Here is a 13162-nt window from a genome sequence, read left to right as displayed (position 1 = left end):
AAAGTGACAATGATTTCAAGGTGAGAAAAAATAGGTGAATTGGGTATCTTTCCTTCCTCCAAGCTGACACTGTATAAACTGTAATGTCAACATTTTCTTGACGGGATTAAGAAAATTCTCATTACTTTTCATTCTGCTGCAAGGTAGCTTTTGCATTTACCAGATTATCATACAGAGAAATACGCATTTTCACTCCAAATGTTCAGCTGTGCTCAAGCCCTTTTATTCAAAATTTTGTAAGAGTGTGCAGAAAAAAACACACATGGCAGTTCTATATGAGGAGCATTTTCAACAAAAAGTTTTCTTTCAGAATTAAAAGCTCTGAAGGATAAAACATGGCTTCGAAGGGAGTGAATGAAATATAAGTGACTGCTACTAATGAGAGATGGTTTCTGATCAGTGAAATTATTTTGTTTGATGTCATCTAACTGCGTTTCCACTTTATATTGTTTAGAATGTGAAATCACACCAGATATCTCTCCTAGCCCTCCTTGTCTCCAATTTTGTTTCTCTGTGGCTTTCTTTAAAGAGCATACTGGTCATTACTGATCTCTGGGTGACCATAGCTGCTCGAGTATGAGTTAAGAGGTTGAGTACAAGTTACTTGAGTCTAATGGTCACATTCCTGGTAATATTCCAGTAGTTGGGGAATGAGCAGAGGAGAGCTTTATTGTGTCCTCTCCTGATTCCTAATATAGGCATGCATGCTTGTTCAAGGATGGATTATGTCCAGAGGCGTTGTTGTTTGTTATGTGGCTTCTCGTTGAATCTCACTTATGGTGACCCTATCGTAAGGTTTTCTTGGAAAGATTTACTCAGAGAAGGTTAACTGTCGCCTTCCTCTGAATACAGCCTGTAGCATCTGGTATTCCCTAGCAATCTCTCTTTCAAATAATAACGAGTCCCAACTAGACTAGATTTAGTTAATCAATAGATTTACATTGGTGTTGTTCTCCTACCCAGTGTTTGATTCAGACTATCTAGTCTTTTCAATCCTAGCAGTTGAATTTATGTACACTGCAGGATACATGTACATAGTGCAGGATACCATTCTTTTGATAACACCAATAAGATATTATAGCTCTTAATCCAAACAATCTGAATGTCTTAAGGATTCTACTGCTCAGAGCAGTGGCTTCTAAAGTTTGTTGTGCAGATGTTAGTGGACTTCCAAGCCCCCAAAGCCCTGTCTATAGCGAACTGTGGCAATGGGTTCTCAGGGGTGTAATTCAGAAGCATTAGGAAAAATAAGTAGGAAATGTTTTCTTAGAGTGTTCACTGGTAAATATAAAAATTGAGGTGATTTTACAGTTTTTTTATTTATCGTATATACTCGAAGATAAGCCGAGTTTTTCAGCCCTTATTTATGAGCTGAAAAAGCCTCCCCCGGCTTATAATCGGTTAAGGTCAAGGCTGGCAATGGAGCCTGCGGGCTGTTGCTTGCAATATGCGATCTATTTCTCTCTTCTCCTCCCTTATCAGTGTGTTTACTTTTGCAAAGCCTCCCTTGCTCTTAATCAAGGGAATGTTTTGAAGAGAGAGACACCCTTGCAAGTCAGGAAGAAGAAAAATATATATATTCATTAATCTTATGAAAGCATTTCCCCCTGAAATATTTGTTAACTCTCCTACAGATATATAGGCATTAACCCTTTGCAAGCTTTTGCAATCTCTATGTACCTTTATATGTGTATCTATCTATATACATTAATTTTATATATGAATTTCCCCTCATATGTTTGCAAGTCTCTGCAAATATCTATATAAAAAGAGATGTCTGGATAGATATGAATATATTCTTACCTACCTATATATAGAGCTTGGAAATATTACAGGGGGGAAATCAACACACAAATATATATATATATATATATATATATATATATATATATATATATAGGGCTTGCAAATATTGTAGGGGAAATGCACACACGCACACAGAGGGATTTGTAAACGTTTCAGGGGGAAATGCATATGTGAAATTAGTATCTATAATTATAGATCTATATCTAGCTCTGCATTGTTTATATAAGCATTGAATGTTTGCCTGTTACTATGTTGGAAGCCGGCCTGAATCCCCATGGGGAGATAGGGTGGGATCCAAATGAAGTTTTTATTATTATTATTATTATTATTATTATTATTATTATTATTATTAGGTTATTGTTAATACCATATTGTTTTTGTTGCCCCTACTTTTCCACTTACAGAGCTAGTTTATTTCTTTTCTTTGAAATACGGTAAATATTCAAAAACATTTAACCTACTGATGCCTTGATTAATGAAATTTTATTGGTATCTATTTTTATTTTGAAATTTACCTGTAACTGCTGCATTTCCCACCCTCGGTTTATACTCGAGTCAATAAGTTATCCCAGTTTTTTGTGATAAAATTAGGTGCCTCGGCTTATATTCGGGTCGGCTTATACTTGAGTATATATGGTAATCAATTAATATTCATATTGTTAGTTCAATTCCCACTGTTGCATTCAGTTCCACAAACATTATGAGTTTGTTTTTCACATTGTTGTTAGCTCATGTCTTACATTTATACTGCTTTCCATAGGATAGTAGCCTAATACATTTTTATCCTGTAATTCAAAAGGTGTTAAAGTCATGCAGTTTATGATCTTGCTGATTTTAATTTATATGTATGTATTGTGTGTATGATTATGCCAGCATTAGGAAGCAATACTGTGCAAAGATGCAAGTGGAATTTTTACAAGAGGTATGTGTGACCTTGTTTAAAAATTCTTTCTTGAATCAGAAGCTTTAAAATCCTGTCATGTTTAAAAAGTGGGTCATTGCCCTTATGCAGTCTTGAAAAAATACCTGGTTCCGATCTAATTTACAAAACAATCTTATCATTTTTTTTTGTTTGGCAGAAGATGTAATCTATTAACATTCATACAGATTGATCTGCAACAGTTATGTTTTAATTTTATTTAATTTAAAACATGTCACCTTTCAAATGTTTTAAGTAACAAATAATGGAAGATAAAGGGGAATTAAAAACAGACAACAGTAAATTATATACAGCAACTCTCTTTTTAAAAAAAGAAAAGAATGTCCTCTTGTCATATCCTTTCAAACATATTTTATAGTTCTTGTGAAAAACATTAATGGAAAGATCGCACGCATGTATCATTGAGAGGTTATTCCACACCTCAGAGCAATTTTTAGAAATATTCCTGACCCTCACTTTCAGTTGAATCTAACTAATACAGATCAATATCCTAGAGCAGAGTTTCTCAAACTGCTCCTTCAGATGTTTTGGACTTAAGTTACCAGAAATCCCAGCCAGTTTACCAGGTGTTGGGAACTGAAGTCCAAAACATCAGGAGGAACACAGTTTGAGAAACGCCACACTAGAGATTCAAAGAAAGCAGGGGAGGGTAAAGTGTAGCCTGTAGTGGAAGATCCAAAGTGTGCCCCCACCCATCACCTTCAGATAACTGATATAACGTATGACCAAGAAAATAGAATTCCAAAAGCACTAGTCCACTCATCTACACCAGAAGTCGCAGTCCATTCAGCAGAATAGTGTGATTCATAACATCGGCATGTCAAAGAGCTCAGAAAAAAATCAACAAGTAAATTTTCACACTTCAGGAGAAGATAATTTATTACATCTACTAATGCCATCTATGTCCTATATCCAGAGAGATATGTTGTGGTTGGTAGCTGCCTTCAAGTTGAGAGATCTTCAAGTCCCCTATCCTCAACAGCCCTGTTCAGGTCTTGCACCATCAGGATTGTGGCTTGACTATTGAATCTATCCATCTGGAACATGGTCTCCCTGTTTTCCAAGCATTATTGGAAATTTCTAATGAGTCATATATTCTCACGATCTGACTAAAATATGGCAGCCATGGCTCCCAGAAAGAGTCCAGGCTTTACTTACTCTAGGACACACACACACACACACACACACACACACACACACACACACATATGCTGGTTGTGTCAGGGGTTCAAATCAGCATGAAATTCCCTGTTGTATAGCCGAAGGAACTTTTCACTCCTATTAGAGAGCCAAATACCTTATCGCAGAGAAATGGTCTCTTCAGTAACAAAAACAACATGCAGACACAAAGCAGTTCATTCCAACTGGAAGGCTTTTATTTTTTAAATTGCAGTAATAGTACAAATACTAACACAGTATGTACAAATTCTCTGTCCCCTATCTTCATCCTCCAACCCTCATCAACTCAACACAGGGTTACTACAAACTTATTGGCAGCAGTCTTAGCACTCAGCTACCACACCCCAATTACAGTGAACCTGTGATTATTTCTGATACATTGATTCTGTTAGCATGAAAGAAATACTAATTTACACAATTCTGATAGGTTGAAAGCATCTTGACATCATTCTGATATACACAAGGTGAAGATGGTTGTTGGTTGTTCTCAGAACTGCTTTCAGTTGTTCTGCCAAAAACAGCCATAAAAGCCCAAACTCTTACTTTTGCCTCAGAAGTAAGAGGAACCTATCCTCTCCAGACAGACGCACTGATTTTCTTACTAAGATGGGGAAGGGTTTTGGCTAATTGTAATAACCTTCATGGCTGAAGCATTCTGTTTCCATACAGAAAAAAGCATCCTCTGAAGTTATGAGGTATATTGGAAACTAGGCTAGTGAGGTGTATATATCTGTGGAAGACCCAGGATGGGAGAAAGAACTCTTGTCTGCTGGAGGAAAGTGTGAATGTTGCAATTAATCACCTTGATTAGCATTTAATGGCCTTGCAGAAAGAGTATTATTAATTTATTTTTCTTTTTTTTGTACACACCATCCATTGCAATATAACAAAGGTCTTGACCTGCTTTGCCAGAGTGCTCATGTTGCTGATAGCATGATCAGGATTGTTTTTTTCCATACTTTATTTTCTCCCATTGGATAAGGGGCACAAAAGAGAAAACACTTAGCTGCTGTAACTTTTAGCGCTGGTTGAAACTAGCAGCAATAATGTGCGCCTTTACTGATTGCCGCCTTCTTTGTACAGGTGGCATGTTATGGAGAATCCCATTTTAAGGTTACTGTGGAATTCCTTCATTTTCCTTTCACTTATGCTAGTTGGGAAGGCCAGTGGGGCACACGGGAATCTTCCCCTGTTAGGTGCTTCAATTTTTTAAACCATTTTTCCCTGTTGCATCTAAGTTTAGGTAACTGTGGTTAGTTTAAGAAAATTTGCATATTAGTGTTAGTTCAAAAGGTTAAGCATCCCCTCTTTTATTATGCATAGAAAAGAAAGGGAAAGTATGGCTCATGGGACTTATTCATACTTATATTTGACCCAGACTCTAGTATACAGAAGGACTCAAGCTCTTTCCTTTTTCTGGCAGTTAAAACAAATGATTGGCAAAAATTGGAAAGAGGCTAACAAGATAAATAAACAAGTTAAGGTCCTGTACAATCTGGGATTTAGGCATACCAGACAATTTATGTGCCAGTAGAGAAAAGAGACAGTGCTACTTTTGAAAATATTTATTATTGTTGATTTACTTTCTACCCTTCCTTCCTCCTAAAACTGGGATTGAAGAAGGCTGACAAATGAAAAGAAATTCAATGTTGTTAAAACATTCAAGGATCAATATCAGAACAGAATTAAGCTACCAAAACGGAACTAAACAAAAGCATTGATAACAATTTCATGATAAAAAATACTACTAAAATGTCTAAAAGTATAGTTAAATAGTAAGGCATTCTATTAAATGTCTGTTCTTGTGCAACATTATTATTAATTTTATTTACATCAGACCTATTCATCTGGTATAATTGCTATGCATTACCAAGATACCTGTCAGATCATCTATGTATCCATCTATCATTTATCAGTTTGTAGTATTAGAACTAAATCCAATGTTAGTCCTACTTAGAAAAATTACATTGACATCAATGGTACATTTTAACTGTAACTAGAAATCTGGGTATGACTAACATTGAATTTAGCCCTAAGTTATATATGCTGTACACCAGTGGTTCTCAACCTGTGGGTCCCCAGGTCTGTTGGCCTACAACTCCCAGAAATCCCAGCCAGTTTCCCAGGTGTGAGGATTTCTGGGAGTTGAAGGCCAAAACATCTGGGGACCCATCGGCTAAGAACCACTGCTGAACACAGAAGAAAGCAACCAATCATGAGTAAAGACAGGGCCTGACTGGAGGAGCAAAAAGAAGTCATACATTTGGTGGCTGTACGTTTTGATCTCAAGTGTGCTTGGTGGGAACAAGGAAAAGGGACTTTTTGGTGGCTGCTCCTAGACTCTGGAACTCCCTCCCTTCAAAAGAGACCAGGATGGCCTGCTTGCATTTTGAAGGAAAGTGAAATATAAATCTTTGCTATCAAGCAAAGCATTTAGGAAATAATGAGGAGCAGGCTTCTGGAGATGCCGTGAGTGGGATTTGCAGGAGCTGGCTAGTTTTTAAATGTCATTTTAATTGTATCATTTTAATTGTATTTTATTAAAAGTAATTATATTTTAACTTTTATACTCATGACACAAATATTTAATTTTATATTTTTGCCTTCATATGTACATGCATTAGCCTTATTTTTAAATTTTATTGTATTGTGTCATGTCACTGTTAGCCTCCTTGAGTCCCTATTGAAAAAAAGACTGGATAAAATAAAATTAGTAATAATAATAATAACATTACAGTCAGGGATCCTTTTTTAGGTGTGCTCGTAATGACAAATGCAAACTACTGGTATTTTAAAATAATAACAAATAAAATAAAAGCAATAACCAAAAAAAGTAAAAAAAGATATCTTCATTCTGTTTTTTCAGTATCTCATACATTGTTTTGAATACTCTTGGCTCCTTTTTTATTTTAAAAAAATGACATTCATTGATCCAGTTTCCTGCATTTTTAAAAGTGTTGCTTGTTGCACTGGAATGGCAGTTTCCTTGTTGAAGCAGATAAATTTATTTTTCTGATATATTGTATATATGAGGCAAAAGCTAGTCTAGGCAAAACTGAGTGTAAACCAAAACTAAATTTTGGACAATACTGAGCTTGGCACAGTAATTGGGAAATAATATGTAACTGGCATGTCTCGGGGGGTGGGGGGAATGCAACTATATGGAGAGGTGATATTTTCTGTGCTGCATATGTAAGCAAGAGTGGAAGTTCAGGTAAGGAATTGGCTTGGTGTAGTTCTTTTTAGCAATAAAAGCATTGTCGATAGATAATAGAATTTCTTGGCATCAACATGCAAAATAGAATTGAAATCAGAATGACAGTTCTATGATTTACTGCAGGAGATAGCACTGCTTCTCTCCTTCTCTGTGTGTAAGTAAATTACACTGTTTTATTTTGGCTTGGGAAGTAGTATGGAGAGAGCAAAAGCGAGAGCTCAAGGGATGCAGGGAGGGGGGGGGAGCTTCTAAAAATAAAATAGTAGGTTTCAGGTATGGTTTATGTCCTTTTCAGCTGTAATATACTTCTGTGAGACTCATAATTTAAAAACCTTTTAATTTTCTTAAATAGGGAGTCCAAACATCAGTTACTAATTCCGCAAGAGAAATGGGAATGGTATTATAGCGTTAATATGCAGTATACAGACAAATGCTTACCATGGCAACCAACAGTTCGTAGGGGTGAGTGCAAAGTCATAGGGAGTTTACAAGAGCTTTCTTTTTTACCAGCAAAGGTGGCATATATGAATAATTCTCCACTGTTTTGTGTTGTTGTTTCAACAAACAAGCTAATAGCTTATTTTAATTCTGTTTTAAAACTAAGTAAGGATTGCATCTATGCCATTGCTACGAAAACTAAAATATTTCTTCCTTGTCAATAGGAGGGATTCATTGAGAAAACAAATGTCTGCTTTCAGTCATATAACGTATTATTAAAGCTTGTCACTTCTTTATGAGCTGTTTTAATGGTATTCACTTTATTGACTAAATTGACGTCTCTGCTTCGTTATACATGCACATTTTTAAAAAATCATTTCCTTTCTCCCTGCTCTGTATTATAATGTTGAAGCAAAAGGCAAGTAGTGTTCCCTGAAGATTGCCTCTCCTAAATTTAAAGCAATGTGCTGGCAATTTTTTTGTGCACTTTCCTCTTCACAAACCATAATTTTAATTTAACCCATTTTTACAAATGTGTTCTTCTGTGGTCTTTCATTCACAGATGCATCAGTTGGAGTTATCAGTTGGAATTATAAATTGTCTTGGTGTTTAAATGAGACAATATATATATATCCTCACTAAGAGTGATCACACCTGGACATAGTTATTCAGTATATGTGCACAATTTTTTTCATACAATAATGTCTAGTAATTAATACCTAGACATTAATACCATTAATAGAAGAGTCTCTTTCCAAAAGCTTGAAAATGACTCAGGATAGGTACTCAGAGAAGCAATGACTATATGATACTGTGGTTCAGAATATACTCAGAGGCCATGTTTATTTTCTTTTTGCACAGCTATTTTCAGACCAATAGTATGCAGATATGCACAGCTATTTTTAGTCCAATAATATTCAGATCTAGCATTGTGTATGAATATGAGTGTTATACTCTCAAGACCAGGGTTCAAATCTCTGCTTGAGAATAGAAACACCCAGAACAGAATCCTGCAGCACTGCACTCATCACTGCTTTCTATTCTTCCTCTTCATCCTGGAAAGAAGTGACGAGTGAAGTGGCACGGACATCCACCATGGGCCCAGTTCTGTTTTAACACCTTTATTAATGACTTAGATGAAGGGTTAGAAGGCATGATCATCAAGTTTGCAGACGACACCAAATTGGGAGAGATAGCCAATACTCCAGAGGATAGGAACAAAATTCAAAACGATCTTAACAGATTAGAGAGATGGGCTGAAACTAACAAAATGAAGTTCAACAGGGACAAATGTAAGATACTCCACTCAGGCAGAAAAAAATGAAATGCAAAGATACATGATGGGGGATGCCTGGCTCAACAGCAGTATGTGTGAAAAAGATTTTGGAGTCCTCGTGGACAACATGAGCCAACAACGTGATGTGGAAGATAAAAAGCCAATGGGATTTTGGCCTGCATGAATAGAAATATAGTGTCTAGATCCAGGAAGGTCATGCTCCCCCCTTGGTCAGACCGCACCTGGAATCACACTGTGTCCGATTCTGGGCACCACAATTTAAGGGAGATGTTGACAAGCTGGAATATGTCCAGAGGAGAGCGACTAAAAAGGTCAAAGTCTGGAGAACAAGCCCTATGAAGAGCGGCTTAAAGAGCTGGGCATGTTTAGCCTACAGAAGAGAAGGCTGAGAGGAGACATGATGGCCATGTATAAATATGTGAGGGGAAGTCATAGGGAGAGGGAGCAGGCTTGTTTTCTGCTGCCCTGGAGACTAGGACGTGGAACAATGGCTTCAAACTACAGGAAAGGACATTTCATCTGAACATTAGGAAGACCTTCTTAACTGTGAGAGCTGTTTAGCAGTGGAACTCTCTGCCCCGGACTGTGGTGGAGGCTTCTTCTTTGGAGGCTTTTAAACAGAGACTGAATGGCCATCTGTTGGGGGTGCTTTGAATGTGATTTTCCTGCTTCTTAACTATGAGTCATTTGTAAGTCAGATGTCTGTAACTCGAGGACTGCCTATATATAGTTTTTCATTGTTTATTTGTTTAAAGAATTAAAAATGGCCTCCTCTCTCCTCTCCTTCAAAAATCTTTTGAAAAAACATCTATGCAATTTAGCTTATGGAGAGGAGGAGGATTACGTACATCTATATGCATCCTCACCTAGCTGCTAACAACTGTTAATTCACTGTTCACCATGTCTCTTACAACTATTTTAGCCAAATTTTAGAGGCTTTTAATAAGTTTTAAGGATTTAATATGTTTATAATGATGTGGTTTGTGCTATGCATTGTCTTGCTTATTTCAGTTGTTTTATAATTTATTGAGTTTTTTTTTTGTTTTATGTACTGCAGTAGAAATTGAATGTTTGCAATTGTTTATTTTGTTGTAAGCTGCCCTGAGTCTCTTTGGGAGATAGGGCGGGCTATAAATAAAGTTTCATTACATTTCATTTCATTTTTAAAAAATCTCTGAGATACGCTGGACCTTGTATGCACACATGCAGAGATCCCAATGTACATACAAGTAGATTTCTTCCCTCTCTCTTCACCCAACTGTTAATTCAAGCTCAGTTTAATATTATAAGAAAAAATTGGTTGGAGAGAGTTCTAATTGCTTTCCAATTATGCTTTCCTTTAGCCACCTGTGTGTACATGGCTCCATTTTTGACAGCCTGATCAGCTGTTTTAGGCTTTTAAAACACATACACTGAAGCAGTCCACACAGAGGGATGGAAAGGAAGTCAAGTGTTTTGCATGACTACAAAAATATACAGTCATGTGAAGGCATGCATTTAAGGGTGGAATTGAGTTTTAAGCACATTTTTTAAACACATGGTCTTCAGCTGTTAACCCTGCCTACACTTTCCCCAAACATCATTTAGCCACCCCCCTTTTATCTCAGTTACTTCCAGGTTTTACTGCATGTGTAAAATGGCCCACAATCACATTAATTATCATTAATAAATACTCATTAACTTTGTATCAGTGTAAAAGAGTGGTACTATCTTCCACATCTATCCCTATAATGAAAAAAAATGCTAGATGACTATAGTATAATGTGCATAAAGCAATATAGGTAGTGTCTGCATATTGCTTCATACACTTCTTCAATCACACAGTCGTTTCCGACTCTTCGTGACCTCATGGACCAGTCCACGCAAGAGCTCCCTGTCGGCTGTCGCCACCCCCAGTTCCCTCAAGGTCAAGCCAGTCACTTCAAGGATACCATCCATCCATCTTGCCCTTGGTCGGCCTCTCTTCCTTTTCCCTTCCATTTTCCCCAGCATCATGTTCTTTTACAAGCTTTCCTGTCCTCTCATGATGTGCTCAAAATACTTCATCTTTGCCTCTAATATCCTTCCCTCCAGTGAGCAGCCGGGCATTATTTCCTGGATGATGGACTGGTTGGATCTTCTTGCGGTCCAAGGCACTCTCAGGATTTTCCTCCAGCACCAAAGTTTAAAAGTGTCTGTCTTTCTTCGCTCAGCCTTCCTTATGGTCCAGCTCTCGCATCCATAGGTTACTACGGGGAATACCATTGCTTTAACTATGCAGGCCTTCGTTGCCAGTGTGATGTCTCTACTCTTCACTATTTTGTCAAGGTTGGCCATTGCTCTCCTCCCAAGAAGTAAACGTTTTCTGATTTCCTGGCTGCAGTCTGCATCTGCAGTGATCTTTGTGCCTAGAAATATAAAGTCTGTCACTGCTTCCACGTTTTCTCCCTCTATTAGGCCCGGGCTGTGGCGCAGGCAGGAGAGCAAGCCAGTGCAATTAACTGCAATTAATCACTCTGACCAGGAGGTCATGAGTTCGAGCCCCGCTCGGAGCCTATGTTGTTTGTCTTTGTTCTATGTTAAAAAGCATTGAATGTTTGCCTATATGTGTAATGTGATCCGCCCTGTCCCCTTCGGGGTGAGAAGGGCGGAATATAAATGCTATAAATAAATAATAAATAATAAATATTTCTTGATCCTAGGCCAAATTTTTCTACAGTCTTGATTCTGCTCTCCTGCCTACTTTTTCATTCCAGTTAGCAAAAAATCCTATGTTTGTGTGTAGTCAATTTTTCCCCGGTCTCCAACATACAATCTTTTAATTTCTGCCTCTGGAGCATGAACCTGAACTATGATTTTATTAATAGGCTTTCCCTGAAGTCTTACTAATATTATTCAGCCAGACACTGCCATTTTAATTCACTGCTTTTGCTACATCTCGCCTCCCTATTAAAGCCACCCCATTTTCTCTTGACTTTTCATTTCCTGAGTAAAGCACTTAATTATCTAACTCAAAATGCCATTTTCCTGTCCAATTTAGCTCAGGTATTGAATGTGATTAATTGCATTTCTTGTTTTATGTCTAACTTTTCGTGATTCATGATCTTCATATTTCATGTTTCCATAATATGTGTTTTGCTCCTTCACACTTTCCTTTCACTTCTAAGCACATCAACAGCTGAATATCTTTTCAGCTTGAGTCCAGATGCATCATTAGCCACAGCACTATGCATAGTTGCTTTCTGCTGTACCCCCAAGTACCTTTTTGGATGCCTTCCAACCCATCTCATCTTCTGGCACTATCCTTTGTTTCATTGTGGATTATCTCTTCATAGGGTTTTCCTTGTAAAAAAATGAAAATAAGTTTACTGAGCTTCTTTCTGTGTAGTACTGATAAGTGTTAGCTGTGTACCACTGCTGTTGTCTCTCAGGGATCTTCCATCAGTGTCACCACCACCCTATCATTTACTATTGCTGTTGCACAGTAACTTGTTCGACACATTTAATATGGCTTCTCACACAAATCCTGTCTGAGTTGAGAAGCTCTACTAGCTGCATTGCTGTTACCTACATAACCTCTTGCCTCACAGAAGCACACAATCCCACCGCCATTGAAAAATATTCCTCCCCCACATTTGTGATGGTTAGGAATGCAGAGTCACCATGAAAGCAGAAAAACAATAAATATAAATAAAACTTGCAAACACTTTTTAAACATAACTTTTTGCCTCACTGGAGCACACAATCCCACCACCATTGAAAAGTATTGGTCCCTCCACATTTGTGAAGGTTAGCAATGCAGGATCCTAATGAATGTAGAAAAACAATGAATATGACTAAAAATTGCAAACACTTTTTAACATGAAAAAAATACTTATCTGGGCCTTGCAGTGTCACCTTTGTTGAGAGAAAAAGCAGGGTACTGTATAAATAAATATTATCATCATCATCATCATCATCCCAGTCTGATTCTGTGGTCAACCTCCACCAGAGGACCTACAAATACTAGTGGACCTATGTGTTAGAGGACCTACAAATGCCTGGAGAAAACTTTTTTTTCAGTCTCACAGAGGGCAAAGGCAAAGGAGGTAGCAAATACAGTAATCCACAAATAGGCAAATCTGTGAATGCTTACCCCACAAATATGAGTGACTACTGTATATCTCCATATATCTGTTTCTGTTTTCACCTCACTTTTAAGTCAACATGTGAGAGCTCATAATAAACATCAATGAAGAGCTGAAATAGGTGAATGTAGCAACAACTGAACATGTATGTCCCCAAATAAAAACAGATAAAGCCCAGA

The 13162-nt window shown here is 37.3% G+C and overlaps 1 protein-coding gene across 3 annotated transcripts in view; it reads left to right on the top strand.

The window, feature by feature from the left end:
- Window positions 1-13162, top strand: part of mbd5 (methyl-CpG binding domain protein 5) — a 169438-nt gene that overhangs the window by 64566 nt on the left and 91710 nt on the right. The gene's annotated exons all lie outside the window — the stretch shown is intronic.

This window comes from Anolis carolinensis, chromosome 1 (genome assembly GCF_035594765.1).
Source record: "Anolis carolinensis isolate JA03-04 chromosome 1, rAnoCar3.1.pri, whole genome shotgun sequence".
Taxonomy (NCBI): Eukaryota; Metazoa; Chordata; class Lepidosauria; order Squamata; family Dactyloidae; genus Anolis; species Anolis carolinensis.
This window is presented reverse-complemented; position numbering and strand designations above follow the sequence as displayed.